The following is a 5,930-nucleotide window of genomic DNA, read 5'->3' as shown; positions in this document are numbered from 1 at the left end:
GTGGGTCAGAAGGCCCGTGCGTGGGTTCCCAGGCTGCCTCACCACACGGTGGCTGGGTTCCAAGGGCAAGCATCACAACAAAGAGTAGAGACAGACAGTAAGCCAGAGACACAGAGAGACAGTGAGCCAGAGACACAGAGAGACAGACAGAGACCCAAGAAGAAGGCGCACCGCCGCCTGGAGCGTAGTCTCAGAGGTCGCAGTGCACCCCCTGCCACATTCTGCTCCACAAAGCAGTCACGAAGCCCCACCCAGGTTCGGGAGGAGGAGAACAGACTTTGCCCTTCGCAGGGAGCGGTGAGGTGCTGGAGGCATGTGTGACTAAAAGCACTGCTGTGCCATTTGGGGAAAATACACAATCCCACCAGGTCCGGGAGTCGTTCAGGAAGCTTCAATGAAAGCAGAGGTGGAATGGTGCCTGGTGCATGGTCAGCATCCAAGGAACAGGAGCCGGGATGTGGCCGCTGCCGACGAGGACGCCCAGGAGTCGGGGGACCACAGGTCAGGAACCAGCGGCCACGCCCAGAGGACTGAGCTGGAATTTGTCCTCTGCGGCCCAAGCCACAGAGCTCAAGGTTCACTTCACTGTACCCTGGTCCGAGGGAACCAGAGGCCTAGGACACGAAAAGCACGTTAGTGAGCGTTTTCCCCACGTGCCCCCAACATCCATCACACCCCAACATTACAGCCCAAGGTCCCAGATTAGGAGCCAAGGGTGTTGGTCCTAAAGAAACCACACATCCTAAACAAGACGCGAAGTACTCAGCAAACCGCTTAGAAATGAGAACAGAAACCTCTGCAGGCCACAGGACCAGTGGAGACGCATGCAGCTTGCAGAAACAGAGGCTCAGATGTCCTCCAGGCCAGCAAAACAGTCCCTGACAAGCCAGAAGCTTCTGGCCCACCCTGGGGACCTACGCCGCCCAGCTCTGGGCCAAACTGTCCCCGGGGGTCTGTCCTCTCTCTCCTCCCGCCCCTCCAGTGAGGATCACAGCACAGGAATTTCAGCGGAAAGTAGCCACAAGTATCACTGCTCCCAGAAGTGGTTTTCTGTTGTTGTTTGTTTTTCACATCTCGGTACATTTCTCTCTAACGGTGGGAAGTCAGGCACAGCGTGACAGAGGAGTGACAGAGAGGACAGGCGAGGGCCCTGCCGAGCCCCTCCGAGCCAGCGTCTACACACACGTCCCAGCAGTCCTGAGGGCCGGCACAGCATGGAGAGGCCGCAGGAAATTGGAACAAAGGCACAGGAGGATCATAAAGACATTAAATGTTGAGCCAGAAAGGCCTCCAGAAATCGTGTCCCGCCATCTCTTTGCTTTTCAGAGAATAAACGTGAGCTCCAGAACGGGGTCAGGACTGGCCCCGGCTGCTGCTCCCTCGCAGGGCCAGGCCCCTATGGCTGCAGCTCTGGCCTGTTCGCAGCTTCCTGGCTCCGGGCTTCTGGACCACCTGGAGATGCGGGGAGGGGGCCTGAGAGCCCCAGCTCCAGCCCCAGGGCAGGTCTAGGCACCTAATTTGTAAGGCCTGGTGCAAAGGAACAATGCGGAGCCCCTTGCTGTTAAGTCAGAAGGAGAAAAACAAATACCGTGAGCTGACATATATATGGAGTCTAAGAAAAAAACAAGATGTCATGAAGAGCCTAGGGGTAGGACGGGAATAAAACGCAGACCTACTAGAGCATGGACTTGAGGACACGGGGAGGGGGAAGGGTAAGCTGTGACGAAGTGAGAGTGGCATGGACATATATACACTACCAAATGTAAATTAGATAGCTAGTGGGAAGCAGCCGCATAGCACAGGGAGATCAGCTCGGTGCTTTGTGACCACCTAGAGGGACCATTGTAAAACAATTATACTCCAATAAAGATGTTAAAAAAATGAGACGCAGAAGAAGAAAGATCTCAACTTAATAACCTAACTTCACCTGATTCACTTTGTTATAAAGCAGAAACTAACACACCATTGTAAAGCAATTATACGCCAACAAAGATGTTAAAAAAAAAAAAAAAAAAGAAAAAGAAAGTGACAGAAGAGTGTTAAACCAGGGGCGGGGCCCTCAGAGCGCCGGGCCTGACCTAACGGAGGGGCTGTGGGCCCATGAAGCCCGCCCGCCCGCCCACCACCCTTCGCACCGTCCCCTCCATCCCAAGGACTATCTGACTTACTCCCTAGGTATCTTGTGAAGCTGTCTCCCCCTTCCCCATCTCCACGCCACTGCTCTACTCCAAGCTGCCGGCCACACACACTCCCTGGACACTGCAACCCCCTTGTGCCCTCCCACCTGCGCACCATACGGCAGCTAGTTGCCTTTTAAAATGACACTTGTGATGATGTCATCCTCTGTTGCAAATAGTTCAATGTCCTCCCCCTGCCCACGGGGGTAAAGACCAAAGGCTTTAAGGCGGCCCAGGGCGCCCGAGTGGTCCAGGCCCTGCTGCCCACACCAGCCTGCTTCACACCACCCTCTCTCCAGTCCCCTGCCCACACACCCTGGCCAAGCGACCCCCTGCTCACGCCTCTTACCGCAGCAAACCCGCCACAGCTTCCTGACTCCATCAGGACCGCTCGTCCTGCAGACCTCTCCTCCTTAGCACCTTCCACGGGTGTGATTTTGTGTACATTTGTGTGGGTTTCTGGGTAATGCCAGGTCTGGTTGTGGTCACCACTGGGTCCCTGTGCCTAGTATGCTGTGCGTGCACAAGACACGTGATCAACGAGTTGGCTGATGGACCAATGGCTGCCTCAAACATGCAGAACCTGGGACTGACAGTGTGCCCGCCTGGTCATGAGGGGGAACAGGGAAGTCTCCTCAACTGTAACAATATGACTGGGTGACCTTCCTCAAATGGATGCTGTAAGGATGAGACTGTGCTGAATGTTAAGTGAAATCATTATCCTGTACACCTGAAACACTGCTGTGTGTCAACTGAACCTCAGTTAAAAAAAAAAGAAAAGACTGTGCATACAAAGCACCTGGACCAAGAGCAATGTTCAACAGTGTCTATTAAATGTTTGTGGAGGGACGTTGTGAGGTCCAGGGACAAGTGGACATCAAGGGAGCCCTGTCTTTCCCATCCTGTCCCCAAATATCTGGGATTCTACGAAGAAACACTTAGATTCACTTATTTCTATGACGGATTAGAGATTTCACGCATTTCCCCTACCTGAGGGATATGCATTTAAAGAGGGGCTTCTGATGCCAGCTCGGGTTGCAAAATACCCCTCCCTGGCCAGGCACAGTGAGCAGGTGCGGGAGAGAGTGGCTGAAACCCAGCGGGGGCAAGTTCCAAACCCAGGGTCACCTTTGGGGGAGAACGTTTCACCTAAATTAATTAACTGCACCCTGAATTAGACCTAGCCTAAACCCTAATTCTAATCTAAGTTAACTAACTTTCAGAATGGAGAGAAGAAGAAGCAGGTGGACACCCACCCTACCCACAGGCAGAGGGCTGCCCCAGGCTTCTACCACCTTTCTTGCACCCAAAAAGCTTCTTGAAGTTCAGACTCAATGAAAAGATGATTAAGTAGCCTGGTCAAATCAAACAGAAGCGGAGCTGCCCTCCCTGCCAAGCCACCCACCAGGGATGGGAGTAGCACGAGGGCTCCGTTCATTTTCTCCTCCAGCCTGACCTCTGGTTTGTCCTCCCAGGTGGGCTTTGCCGCACCCAGGGGTCCTGTCTGGCCTAGAGACAGCTGAGCATTGCGAGGCCCCCCACCACCAGCTACCCAGGGCACCTAGACAGGGGACGGCCACCACTGGCATCCAAATGAGGCTCCAGGCAGGGGGACTGAACCTCGAAGCAAAGCCTGGCTCCCCAGACCTTCCCTAACCTAATTCCTCTGAAGGATCTGGGCAAAGTAAACGGACAACCTTCTGGAAAAGATTCACCATTCTAGACGCCATTAAGAACATTCCTGATTCATGAGAAGAGGTCGAAATACCAACATTAAAAGGAGTCTGGAAGATGCTGATTCCCTCATGGATGACTTGAAGGGGTTTCAGCCTTCACTGGGGGAAGGAGCTGCCGATGGAAATCGCAAGAGGACTACAATTAGAAGCGGAGCCTGAAGATGTGGCTGAACTGCTGCAATCTCGTGACAAAACCTGAACGGACGAGGAGCTGCTTCCAACAAATGAGTAAATAAAGTGGTGTCTTGACATGGGTCTATTCCTGGTGAAAATGCTGTGAAGACTGCTGAGATGACAACGAAGGATTTAGAGTACATCAACTTAGTTGATAAAGCAGCGGCAGAGTCTGAAAGCATTGGTTCCAATTTTGAAAGAAGTTCTACTGTGGGTAAAATGCTACCCAACAGCATTGCATGCTACAGAGGAAGAGTTCATGAATGTGGCAAACTTCACTGTCATCTTCTTTTAAGAAATTTCCAGAGCCACCCCCCCTTGAGCAACCACCGCACTGATCAGTCAAGCCGCCATCACATCAAGGCAAGACCCTCCACCAGCAAAAAAATGGTAACTCACTAAAGGCTGAGATGACAGCTAGCATTTTTAGCAATCATTTTTAATTAAGGTATGTAGAGCTGACCCTTGAACGACAGATTTTCGAGTGCACAGGGGGTCGGCACCCCTAACCCCTCCATTGTTCAAGAGGTTAAAACATAACTTTTATATGCACTAGGAAACCAAAAACTTTGGGACTCGCTTTATTGCAATATTCACTTTATTGTGGGGGTCTGGAATTGAACCCACAATACCTCTAAGGTAGGCCTGGCACAGGTTTTGTATAGACATGTACTTTCAGTTTTCTCGGGTTTATATCTAGGAGTGAAATTGCTGGGGCATATGATAACTCTCTTGAACCTTTCGAGGAGTTTTACATGCCCACTAATAGAGCATGAGGGTTCCAGTTTCTCCACATCCTTGAGAACACTGTTACCATCGCTCTTTTCGGCTTCTAGCCATCCTGCTGGATGTGAAGTAGTATCTCATTGTGGTTTCCATTTGCACTTTCCTGATGTCTAATGCTACTGAGCATCCTTTCATCCTTTCATGTGCTCGCTGGCCATCTGTACATCTTCTCTGAAGAAATGTCTATTTACTCTCTGCCAATTTTTTAAATTGGGTTGTCTTTTTATTATTGGATTTTAAGAATTCATTATATATTCTGGATACAAGTCCCTTATCACATATACAATTTGTAACTATTTTCTCCCATTCTGTGGGTTGTCTTTTCATTTTTTTTTACATCTTTATTGGAGTATAATTGCTTTACAATGGTGTGTTAGTTTCTGCTTTATAATAAAGTGAATCAGGTAGACATATACATATGTCCCCATATCTCTTCCCTCTTGCATCTCCCTCCCTCCCACCCTACCTATCCCACCCCTCTAGGTGGTCACAAAGCACTGAGCTGATCTCCCTGTGCTATTCGGCTGCTTCCCACTAGCTATCTATTTTACGTTTGGTAGTGTATATATGTCCATGCCACTGTCTCACTTTGTCCCAGCTTACCCTTCCCCCTCCCCGTATCCTCAAGTCCATTCTCTAGTTGGTCTGTGTCTTTATTCCGGTCTTGCCCCTAGGTTCTTCATGACTTTTTTTTCTTTTTTTTTAGATTCCATATATATGTGTTAGCATATGGTATTAGTTTTTCTCTTTCTGACTTACTTCACTGTGTGACAGACTCTAGGTCCATCCACCTCACTATGTTTGTTGGCAGTCTGTATATCTTTGGAGAAATGTCTATTTAGGTCTTCTGCCCATTTTTGGATTGGGTTTTTTGATATCGAGCTGCATGAGCTGCTTGTAAATTGTGGAGATTAATCCTTTATCAGTTGCTTCATTTGCAAATATTTTCTCCCATTCTGAGGACTATATTTTCGTCTTGTTTATGGTTTCCTTTGCTGTGCAAAAGCTTTTAAGTTTCATTAGGTCCCATTTGTTTATTTTTGTTTTTATTTCCATT

This window comes from Physeter macrocephalus, chromosome 18 (genome assembly GCF_002837175.3).
Source record: "Physeter macrocephalus isolate SW-GA chromosome 18, ASM283717v5, whole genome shotgun sequence".
Classification (NCBI taxonomy): Eukaryota; Metazoa; Chordata; class Mammalia; order Artiodactyla; family Physeteridae; genus Physeter; species Physeter macrocephalus.
Note: the sequence above shows the minus strand (reverse complement) of the source record.